The sequence below is a fragment of the Adiantum capillus-veneris genome, chromosome 4 (assembly GCF_014529385.1).
Source record: "Adiantum capillus-veneris isolate H3 chromosome 4, ASM1452938v2, whole genome shotgun sequence".
Lineage (NCBI taxonomy): Eukaryota > Viridiplantae > Streptophyta > Polypodiopsida > Polypodiales > Pteridaceae > Adiantum > Adiantum capillus-veneris.
Window position 1 is genome coordinate 37,289,089 of NC_140934.1, and position 12,828 is coordinate 37,301,916.

Consider the following 12,828-nt stretch of genomic DNA (forward strand, 5'->3'; position numbering starts at 1 on the left):
AAATATATCTTCAAAAATTACATTTCCATTAAATAGCAAAATTTTCTCTAAAATTCCTCCTTTTGTGTTATATCTTCAAAAGGTAAATTCGCATTAAGTAACAAAACCTCAACTAAAGTTATGCCTTTTTTGGCCTTCTAAAGGCCTTAGTATCCATATGGGCGAAGGTCGTTTCGATTTGTTTGCTTGACACGTGTCCCTTTAAAAATTGAAGAGAAAGAAGGCATTTCCTTTCAAATGCTATTTCCCAAAGCTGCTTTCATTTCTTTTGGCATACGAAAAAGACTAAAGAGCAAAGGATTGAAGAGTCTCCATGGGAGTTTGATCCATATGTGATGTGAAGTATTGATTCAATTTTTTTTTTTACTCTCACTTGTAAAGAGTCATTTTATTTAAAGACTTCACCAAGATTCATTTTATTAAATTATTAAATTGAGCTATTATTCTCTATGCTTATCAAATCTATCTTTTTTAATGAAAACATTAATAATTCTTTTGTTCTAGTTTTTAATGTGTTCTTTTATTTTATTTTTTATTTTTCATTTTAAGGTCGTTCAAATTTGTTTGCTTGACATGTGTCCCTTTAATAATTGAAGAGAAAGAAGGCATTTCCTTTCAAATGCTATTTCCCAAAGGTGCTTTCATTTTTTTTGGCATACTTAACAAGACTAAAGAGCAAAGGATTAAAGAGTCTCCATGGGAGTTTGATCCATATATGATGTGAAGTATTGATTCAATTTTTTTGGACTCTAAAGGCCTTAGTATCCATATGGATAAAGGTCGTTCAAATTTTGTTGCTTGACATGTGTCCCTCAAAAAATCCTTAAAACGTCTTGAAGAGAATTGAAAAGGAAGAAACCATGTCCTTTCAAATGATCTTTTCCAAAAGCCACTTCAAATTTTTTGCTTTCTACCAGAAGCCTTAGTATTGAGTTGGGTTAGGCATACTGTCATTGTTTTCAGTGCCATGATGGAGACTTACCTTAAATGCTATTCCCATTTTAAAATATTAAATGAATTATTTCACCTTTCATTTCACATCCTTACACGGCTTTACTTCATTTGCATTCTATTATTTTAGAATGCTAAAGTGAAGCTTCACCTTGCATAATTCTAGTAAATTCTATACATATACATACATATACACACACACACACACACACACACACACATATATACATATATATACGCACACACACACATACACACTAAATGAGCAAACCATGGTAAAGGGAAGAAAAAATGGTGAAATATGTGAGAACTTAGTTCAAAAATCTTGCAAAATTTAAAAATTCGACTATTATTTCCGGTTTGCTTCTTTGCAAGAAGAAAACTCAGTTTCTTAATAAAAGAGATATTCTTGTATAATGCTTTACCTTATATAATTATAGTTCAACTCAACCTAATGATTTTATCAATTTCTTAATGTTTTAGAAAGCCACCGTGACCCTTTCACCTCTTTTTGAGGGAGATGAAACAAAATGAGTTGAAGTTTGAATATAATAATTTATTAAAAACTTTTGATTCTTTTTTATGTACCATTAATCATTTTAAAATAAACTAAATTCCATAAAAGCATAGCACAATGCATATAGGCAAGGCCACCCCTTTATATAGAATAAAAGTATTTTGATTACTAAATGCAAGAAGCTTTTCATTTTCTACACCCTTCACTTTTGCATTTTAGATAGAGTTTTTTTGACTTTCTAAAAGAAGCCTTGGAGGTGAGTTGGGTTAGGCATACTTTCAATGTTTTCAGTGTGATAATGGAGACTTACTTTAAATGTTATTTCAGTTTTAAATAATAAATGGATCTTTTTATTTCACCTTTCATTTCACATCGTGACCTATCTTGACTTCTCTTGCATTCTATTCTTTTAGAATGTTAAAGGGAAGCTGCATGTCATAAAACCTAATATCTAATACTCCCAAATGATTTTCTCATGTTAAACTGATTATTTAATATAAGGAAGTACTAGGGGAGTAAAAGCTAGAATATTGGTAAGGCTGCCAGACCCGTCTCTGTCAGGAAACCAAAGGGGGACAGTTTGCAAAAGAGCAATGTGCTTCAATGGGGCTTAAAAGAACTAAGGTTCAACCTTATTAAGACTTCCATAGGCTAAAGCTCCTAAAAATTTTATTGTCCAAAGGCCAAAGTAGTGGAAATATTGGATGGTCATGGGAAGACTCAAAAGTCTTCCCACATCCCTAGGAAGAGGGGGGGGGGGGGGGGGGGGGGGGGAGGGTGAGCCCTTATTGTAGGGTATGAGAGAGAAACACACACACACACACACACACACACACACACACACTCCAAGGCTCTCCCTTTACACAAAAGAAATAATGGATACATGTCAGGCTCCTAGGCCAGTTGCTCCCAATCTCCCCTCAAATCCTATTGGATGGCCATAGAGGTGGACCAATGAGAATTAGGCTAGAGTTAATTTAGTCTAATCAATTTAAAAATGCTTGATAAAAGAACCAATAGTAATCAAGCTCCCTAGAAGACTATTGGACAGTATACCAAGGGGTCCAATGAGCATCCAACAGCCCAATGGCTTGCCTAATTCTTATTGGGCCAGAAGACTAAGAGGTACAATGGGAGTTTAATTAAATTATTCAATTACCTAAAGCTCTTACAAAAGGGGAAAGGGGGACACTAGTCAAAAGGTTATCAATTATGCTTCTAATTTGTGATTGGCTAAGCTTTACAGAAGCCAATGGGAGACCTACATGAGAAAATAGCAAGAGGGGTCGACCAAGATGAGAGAGAGGGCTGCAGTTTATGCTAACATAATGCTACACACACACACACACACACACACACACACAACTCATGTGTAGAAGAACTCCATCTCCTTCTCCAAGCATTGAAAATTAGAGGCCTACACCAACAAGTCTTGGCTATGGAATGCAAATCTAACCAAAAGCCAAGCTTCAATGGCATTCTCATCTCCTCTACCATGCTTAGCTATTAGAGTGATTATGTGAGGAGAATACTTCTTTCTCGTAAGATACATCTTCTTCCTCTCAATCTATCCTCATTCCTTGCTAGCTCTCACCAGTTTTGAAGGTATGTGGGGTCTGGGGACTGAGGCTAGGGACACTAGGTGTGTTTTTCAAGCACAATTTGGTGCATGAAGCTTTGATCTTCATTGTACCAACTAGTTTTTTCAAGGAACACAAAGATTGTATTTTACACTCCTTTGATGGGAGAAGCTATAATACAAATCCTAAATGGAGGGGGGACCGGATCCATGTAAATTTGATCCTCAACTGTTGTCAATTGTTCTATTTCTCTCGCTTTTCAAGTATTTTCAATGCCAAACTAGCTAGGTGTAAATTGCTATGTTGCTTTCTCAAATTAAGTACTCTCTCTATGCTCATTAGGAACTTGTTCTTAATGAAATGCTCACTATGTTATCAATTTCCACTACACACAAGTTACTAGTGCGTTAAATGTTACATTGGTATCATAGCTATTGGTTTCTCTTTTCTTGCTCAAGAAGAGACATCCTCAAGCTTGCTACAAATGGTTGGTGTTATTAATCGCAAAAGAGTAAGTAGAATAGGGATTCTTCATCCTTGAAGCACGCCTGCTTTATGCAGTTAACGGGGATACCGTCGAGAGCTATGGTCTTAATAATGGAGTCCTACAGGGCTTGCCTATGGCTTAACCATTATTGAGCTGTTAGAAGCTTAACAAGAACCGACACTGTCTTGCGCTCTGTTGAGCCCTCTCTTCTATTCCTTGAAATTTATAATATTCAAGCCATGGGTATAGATGCTTGAGTGCTTATCTTTGAAGGTAAAGAGGAGTAGCAACTAGGGCTTGAAGTGCCAAAGTACGAGTACAAATTTACACCTAAAATTTGCTAGTATGGCTACAAGGGAAAAGAGATTGAAACGAATGTTGATAGCTTTGATTTTACTAATGAAAGAGCAACTAATGATGCCCATATGCTTGTGAACTATCTTGTTTCTAGGCTTCAACAAGCCCTGGGCAATCCATCCCTCCAAGGTAAGTGCTACAACAATTGCACACCCATGGTATTCTCCAAAATCCCCACCAAGAAGAGAGATTACCTAGGAAAGCTCCTGGTGAGACTTCCAAAAGAGGACTCTCTCCGATAAGGGAAGAAGAGGAGGATCCATATGAAGGGCTCAAAAACTTGCTACTCGATGACGCATCTCCCTCTCAAAGGAGAACCCAAGTTTCAACGGTAGAGCTCCCACTGAAAGAACGAGAAAGAAGTGAGTCTCTTGCCACCTTGACGGAGATGTCTCCACAAAGACAGCGGACAAAATGCTCTCCAACACCCCCTAAACGAAGAAGACCGTCGCATACTTCTCTACACCATAATTCAAAGAGGGAAGAGAGAAAACAAGAGAACAAAAGGTCGAGAAAGAGGTCACCCTCTTCTCCATCTTCCTCATCCTTCCTCTTTTGAAGAAAGTGATGGTGCAAACAAGGAGGAACAAGGGAAGAAAAAGGCGAGAAAGAGGTCACCCTCTTCTCCATCCTCCTCATACTCTTCCTCTTCTGAAGAAATTGATGGTGCAGCTCTTGAACCACCTAAAAGAAGAGGCCATAGGAAATTCTATGCCACTTGGAAGAGGTCGTCCAAGCTCAAAGAGTTCAAAGAGGGAGGAAAGAACACCTCTTTTCTTACCTACGATGGCATTTTTCGTGCTACGGACAAAGTCTTGGCCTTTATCCAACAATTCGATGCAGCGTTTGGAGATGAGGGCTTCACGAAGTCCTCTAAGCTACGTCATGTAGCCATGCATTTTTAAACGTATGCCAGGCAATGGTGGTCTAGCCTACGAACAAATGGTGAAGCTCCACGAACATGGAAAGCTTTAAGAGCTTCCATCATGAAGCAGTTTTTGGCTACTGATTCCAAAGACAAAGTACTCACCGAATGGCGAAGCTTGAAGCTCTCTCCCTACAAATCTATTCACAAATATGTAGACAAGTTTTGAGATTTACACCTCAAAGATATTGTCTTCAAAAAGATGGATTTTGGAGAGCAAAAACAACAATTTTGTGCTTGTTTAACCGAGGATATGGCGGAGTATGTTAACTCCCAAAGGCCACACACCATATCTACGGTCATACATCATACCATGGTTGCTTCAAGAATCAATTTCCAACAAGGGGCTAAGAGAAATCTTAAGCCCACGGAAAACAAGGACCGTAACGAGCCTAAGGGGAAGGATAACATCCAAAAGTCTCCCAAAGGCAACGCCAACAACAACAAAGCTAAGGAGAAGAAATTTTATAAAGGCAAAAATAAACTCTCTCCCAAAGAGCTAGAGCGTTATCAAAAAGATAACCGTTGTTTCAAGTGCGGGGAGCAAGGGCATGCCTATCGTGCTTGTCCCCACAAGAATACACGTAATGAGCCTCCTAGAGCTACCTTGGTCGAAATTCAAGAAGAAAATGCTCATCATAAAGGATCTCTTCTATGCCATGCTTGGGGAAAGGTAAGAGAACATTATGCTTTCATTCTCTTTGACCCTGGTTCTACTCACAATTTCATATCCACATTGTTGGACACCAAGCTAGGCATCCAAGCCTATGAGATGGGAGATGTCCTACCTGCCGATGGTGCTTTCAAGGGGCAAGAAGCTAGTCAGTCCCTTAATTGGGAAATTGAGGCTCCATGTCCAAAGCTATGTGGACAAGGAGGATTTCTTCATCTCTCCTCTCAAGCATGAGGCTGTAATCCTAGGGGCACCATGGTTTGATCGCATGGCTTCCAATGTTAAATTCCCTGAAAGGAAAATCTACTTTAGGTTCAGGGAAGAATATATGTACATAGATGCTAAGGAGTTGGGTAGTACCATACCCCTTGCACATAAGCAAGCTTTCAATAAGTCAATAAAGAGCTCTATTTTTGTGTACATGATTTTTGTTGAAGATTCTCAAAATGAACCTAATGTTTGGCAAAACAAAATATAAATAATCAAAAGGAATTAGAGTTATCCAACTTCCTCAAGGGGTTCCAAGATGTTTTTATTGACGACATCCCTTATGAACTACCTCCCAAACGAGGAATGATGACCATGCAATTGAACTTCTTCTAGGAAGTTCACCGCCTAATAAACCTCCTTATCGAGTTTCAAGCTCGACAAGAGGAGATTATGCGGCAAGTGCATGAGTTAGTTGAGAAAGTCATGGTTAGGCCGCCAGGTATGTACACATATTCTTTTGTAAAAACCTAATAAGAACTCACTATGCTCTACACATTACAGTAGAGCGAGTTCACCATATCTTCGTGCTCTTCTTCTCGCACTCTCTCTCACGTCGCACTTCCGCTCGTACTCCTTCAACTGGTATCAGAGCTCAGATCAAGGCTCGGGGCAGCACTACAGGAGGCTAGAGTCACCAGCTTAGATTGGAGTGAAATTCGACAGGCAAAGACACGGCCCCAAATCTTGAGGGAGAGCGCGTAGGGCTCGATGTGCTCAAAATTTCATTCTGAGGTCATCTCGGTCACCGTTCGACTTCGACAAAGTTCTGCGCAGGCCATTTTCGACTACGTGGTCTCAGCGGGTGCAGATCCGACTCTGCAAATTTGGGGTTTTCGGCCTACGACTGCAGGTGCTGAGAATATCGACACTCCTAGAGTGTTGATTTGTGGCTGTCTACACATCGAAAGACGGCTCACAGTTCTTGGAGGCGTGTCACATACGACACGGGCGCATCTACACACAATCTGTAGGCGACATCCACTAGTTCATCTGGTAGCTTGTGTTTGCTGCTTGATATTCCAGATTTCATCCTGACATTGCAGGTACTTCCACATGGGATGTATTGTCAGAGATGATGTATGTCTGTTGAGGGTTTGCTGGCTGTGAGTCACGCAGCAAACAACCGCCGCAGCGGTTACAACATACAGTGGGAAATTTGTGGATGTATGACTTTGCGGGAAGTCTATGTACTGTCAGATTTACTGCAGCCTTTCTTGAGGGTCAGTGAGGTTTTATTGAGCTGGGGGATTCTCGAATGTTGAGATCCTTTCGGTGATACAGGTCTTGGAGCGATCCCTCGAGCACCCTTAGATAGGCAGCTAGGATGTATTGACTGTGAGTTAGACAGTTGGGATTGCATCTTTGCTTTACTGCCGTTGAGGCATTGTCGTAGTCTATGCTTACAGGACAGTGACAGTACAGTCAGAGACAGTACAGGTGCAGGACAGGTTTACCCACAGCTTACAGTGTTAGAGAGACAGTGGTTTTTTGAGCTGTTTTTTGGTCTGTTTTTAGTACACCAGAGCCATTTAACAAAGGAGACTCTGCCAAAATTTCTGCAGAATCTGAAGCTTTCTTGGTTCCTTTGACAGGTTGATATTGGTTCAGAGGTCAGTTTACAAGGGAAACTCTGCCGAATTTTTCCCAGGAAAGTAAACTACTGTGAAGCGTAAGCTATGGCTGGATCACAGGACACTGCTCTTTACAATATCAAGAAGCTGGATGGAACCAATTTCCCATTGTGGAAGAAGCAGATTTGGCACGTGTTGGTACAAAAGAAGCAGATAAAACCTATAAAGCTCAAGGGGATAAAACCAGAAGATATGGACGAAGATGAATGGAGCGAAATGGATGAATTGGCACTTTCTACCATTATGCTGACTTTGGCAGAAAGCGTTTACTTCAATGTAGCAGACGAGATTTCGGCTTATCAAGCATGATTAAAGCTGAGTGATCTTTATGAGAAGCAGAGTGCAGCTTCACAGGTAAGAAGCTTGTTGACTTGAAGATGAAAGAAGGGACACCTATGTCCAATCATTTGAATGAATTCAACACAATCTATAGTCAGTTGTCAGCTCAAGGTGTCAAGTTTGATGAACCTGTTAGAGCTATGTTCTTGTTGATCACATTGCCGGAAAGTTGGGACACTTTTCGCACAGCTTTGAGTAATTCTGCACCTCCAGATGGTTTGAACATAGCAGGTGTAGAAGGAAGTCTGCTTACTGAAGAAACCAATAGAAAGACAATGGAAAAAGGCAAAGGAACAGCCTTAGTTGTCAGGGGAAGGACCAAAGAAAAGTACAAAGGTGGAAAGAGGAATCAGTCTCGTAGCAAGTCCCGCAGTGCTAAAGGCAAGAGTGACATAGAATGCTACCATTGTGGCAAGAAGGGTCACATGAAAAGAGACTGCAGAGAATGGAAAGCAGAAAAAGGCAAAGAGAAAGCTGAAGACCATGGTGAGAAGAACAAGTCCTCAGTGAAGATTCAAGAAATAAATGTGACAAACACTGTTGCAGAGGATGACAGTCTAGTGTCAGGAGACATCTACTTCTTGAAGAATACAATGGACTCAGCTCTTCTTACAGCATCTGATGGAAATGCAATGAGTGACTGGATTATAGACTCAGGGGCATCACTTCATGTGTCGCCAAACAAGGAGTGGTTTACCTCTTATGTGACCACTAAAGATCATGTTCGGCTAGGCAATGGGCAGACATGTGAGATCTTAGGTGTTGGAGATGTTCAATTGAAGTTTCAGAATGGATCTTCTTTCACGCTGAAGAATGTGAGACATGTTCCCGCAATTACAAAGAGCTTGATCAGCACAGGTTTACTTGATGATGCTGGCTACGTCACCACTTTTGGACAGAACATGTGGAAGATATCCAAGGGTTCTATGACAGTAGCACATGGAGTAAAGTCTGGAGGACTTTACATGATTTATGTATCAAATGTCTCTAAAAATGTAATCAATGTAACCGAGCAGCCGAACGTTTCTTTGTGGCATAGCCGGTTAGGACATATGTCCAAGAAGGGAATGGAAATCTTGTCTCGTTCTGGTTATTTTCCTGGCTTTTCATTTAATGATTTTGAATTCTGTGAACATTGTATGTATGGTAAGCAAACACAGCAGCCACATAAGCATAGAAGCAGTAGAAGAGATACGCAGTCGGCACTTGTTCATAGTGATTTGTGTGGACCTATGCCTAACCTATCTCTAGGGGGAGCTTCTTACTTTATGAAATTTATAGATGATTACTCGAGAAATGTATGGGTTTACTTTCTCAAGCACAAGGATGAAGCGTTTAGTGTTTTCAAAACGTTTGTGACACTTGTGGAGAATCAGAGTGGCAAGAAGCTTAAATGCTTACGCACTGACAATGGTGGAGAGTATGTTTCAAAGGACTTTCAGGACTTTTGTGAGTCAAAAGGTATAAAACGTGAACTTATTGCTCCTTACAATCCTCCTCAAAATGGTGTTGCTGAGAGGATGAATAGGACCATACAAGAGAAGGTCAGAAGTATGTTGTCTAATGCACAGCTGCCAAATGGGTTTTGGGTTGAAGCTGTATCAATAGCTGTTCATCTTGTAAATAGATCTCCTAGCAAGGTTTTGCAGAAGGATTCAATGCCAGAGATGGTATGGTTAGGCAGAATGCCCTCATACAAGCATCTCAAAGTCTTTGGCTGTGAGGCATATACTCACGTTCCAAAGGAATTTAGAAACAAACTTGAGCCAAAGAGTAGAAAGTGCATCTTTCTAGGCTATGGTAATTCTGGTGAGATGGGGTACAGACTTTGGGATCCCGAATCTAGAAAGGTTGTCCGCAGCAATGATGTTCACTTTAATGAATCCAAATATCATTCTAAACCAGAGAGGGTTGAGGAGATTAGAAGAGTTGTCTTCCAAGAAGATGGACCTGCACGTGCAAGACAAAATGTCAGGGCTCAAGAGGAGCAAGGACAGGATAGAGTGGAACCACAGGTTGTGGCTGAGCCTGAGCCACCTATTGTGCGTAGATCTGGACCTGTCACGCGACCTCCTGATAGGTTTGTTCCATCTATGAACTATGTCATGTTGACTGATTGCAATGAGCCTTCATGTTACAAGGAAGCAGTGCAAATGAAGGACTCCGGGAATTGGCAATTGGCCATGCAGTCAGAGATGACAGCTTTGCATAAAAACCAGACATGGAAGCTAGTTAAATTACCACGGGGCAAAAAGGCTCTACCCTGTAAATGGGTTTACAGGTATAAGATCACCGCTCATGATAGTCAGCCAAAGCACAAAGCAAGGCTTGTTGCCAAGGGCTTTAAGCAAGAACAAGGCATTGACTTTGATGAAGTCTTCTCTCCGGTGGTCAAGATGACTACATTGAGATGCTTTTTTGCATTGGTTGCCATATTAGATTTGGTGTTGCACCAAATGGATGTCAAGACAGCGTTCTTGCATGGTGATTTAGATGTGGAAATTTACATGCAGCAACCAGAAGGGTTTGTTGAGAAAGGCAAGGAAGATTGGGTATGCCAGTTGTTAAAGAGTCTTTATGGCTTAAAACAATCACCGAGGGCATGGTACCATAAATTCCACAAGTTTATGCTTTCTCAAGGCTACAAACGTAGTGAGTTCGATCACTGTCTATATACAAAGAAGGCTAAGGATGGTAGTTGGCTGATCCTTATTTTGTATGTGGATGACATGTTGATTGCTGGCAATCACTTGGAAGAAATTTCAGCTTTGAAGTCAAAGATGGCAAAATCGTTTGACATGAAAGACATGGGTGAGGCAAGTCATATACTTGGTATGCACATTGAGAGAGACAGATCAAAGAAGTTGATTTGGTTATCTCAAACAGAGTATATTGACAAGGTTTTGCAACGTTTCAATATGGAGAAGGGAAAGGCACTGAGTGTTCCATTGCCACCATATGTGAAACTTAGCAAAGAAGATTGTCCCGTGTCTGAGGAAGAACAGGCTGAAATGGATAAGATTCCATATGCGTCTACAGTGGGTAGTTTGATGTATGCAATGATTGCTACTCGCCCAGACATTGCATTTGCAGTGGGAGTAGTAAGTCGATACATGTCAAACCCAGGCAAGAAACATTGGGAGGCAGTGAAAGGAATATTGAGATACCTGAAAGCTACAAAGAGTATGCGTATATGCTATGGGAGTCAGGAGCTAAGTGTAAAGGGTTTTACAGACTCAGATTATGCAGGTGACTTAGACAACCGAAGGTCTACGTCAGGGTATGTCTTTACATTGGCTGGTGGAGCAGTATCATGGCGTTCTAGATTACAAGATTGTGTTACTCAGTCTACTACAGAGGCTGAATATGTTGCAACATCAGAGGCATGCAAAGAATCAATTTGGCTTAATCGACTAGTAACAGATTTGGGAATCAAAGAAGAGATGCCTGTGTTATATTGTGATAGTCAAAGTGCTATACAATTGGCTCGCAATCCAGTCTATCACTCAAAGACAAAGCATGTGGATGTGAAGTATCATTTCATCAGGGAAATGCTCGAGGATAAGCAACTTCAGCTTGTCAAAGTTCACACCATAGAAAATCCTGCTGATATACTTACAAAAGGACTTCCCTCAGAGAGCTTTGCGCATTTTCGCAAGCAGTTAGGTGTAGGGTAGTACATCACTTCTCTACATCTCTTGTATATTAGCTTGTATAGTAGCTTCTCTCACATTTAAAGTACCACATTGGACTTTAAGTGGGAGGTTTTTGGGGTATTAAGCCCAATGTGGTCGCCCAGGTAAGTGGGCGGGCCGCCAGGTATGTACACATATTCTTTTGTAAAAACCTAATAAGAACTCACTATGCTCTACACATTACAGTAGAGCGAGTTCACCATATCGTCGTGCTCTTCTTCTCGCACTCTCTCTCGCGTCGCACTTCCGCTCGTACTCCTTCAAGGCCTAGCTCATTTCCATTTTGTTCACCAGTGATATTAGTGCAAAAGAAAGACGGCACATATTGTATGTGTGTCGACTATAGAGCACTAAATAGTATCACTATCAAAAATAGGTTTCCCACTCCACGGGTGGAAGACCTATTTGATAAGCTACAAGGGTTGACTTACTTCAGTAGGATTGACCTAAAAAGTGGCTATCATCAAATAAGGATAGTTGATTAAGACATTGTAAAGACCGCATTTCGCACTACGTTTGGTCTTTACGAGTACATTCTCATGCCTTCTGGCTTGACCAATGCACCAACCACATTTAACCGCTTGATGGAGAAGCTATTCGGGCCTCACCAAACCTTTACTGGAGTGTTCTTTGATGCACTACAACAAAATAAGGTGTCATCGACGCAGATATCGACGCGGCGCGACGCTGTGAAACCAGTCGCTATTTGCGACGCAGGTATAGATGTGTATAGAGACGCAGATTGCCACGCATATAGCGATGCAGATTGCCACGCACATAGCGACAACCATAACAGAAAAAAAAATTCTTGGACAGAGGGCAGGTAGCCTGGCCTGTGCCCAGTTAAAAGATGGACACACCCACAGCCAGACTTCCTGCCCTCTGCCCAAGAAAGCAAGCAGCACCAAAATATCAACCATGCTCCCGCGCGCAGAAATTTCGGCAGAGTTTCCTTTGTTTTTACATAAACTTTTAAAAAAAAAACCATATCATGTATACGCCTCCTACATGCTATCCATGTAGGATCTCACATGAGATTTAAGGCCAATGAAAGACAACCGTACCAACTGAAAAGCATAACCATAACTTAAAAGCATAACCATAACGAACCATAACCATAACTTAAAACCATAACCGGCTATAACCACTTTGATCAAAACCATAATGCAGATAACCATAACCATAAACAAAATTAACAATAACCATAAGCATAACCAGAAAGAGAAACAATAATTGTCTATACAATGACAACGACAATAATCATAACCATAAGGGAAACAATAACTGTCTGAACACTAACTGTTCGTACAAAAAAGAGACACAGAAGCGTGTCTGTGTCTCACAAAGCATATATATGAAATCTGGTCCACTAATGACTAGGCGTCGCAACCTGCACATAGGAC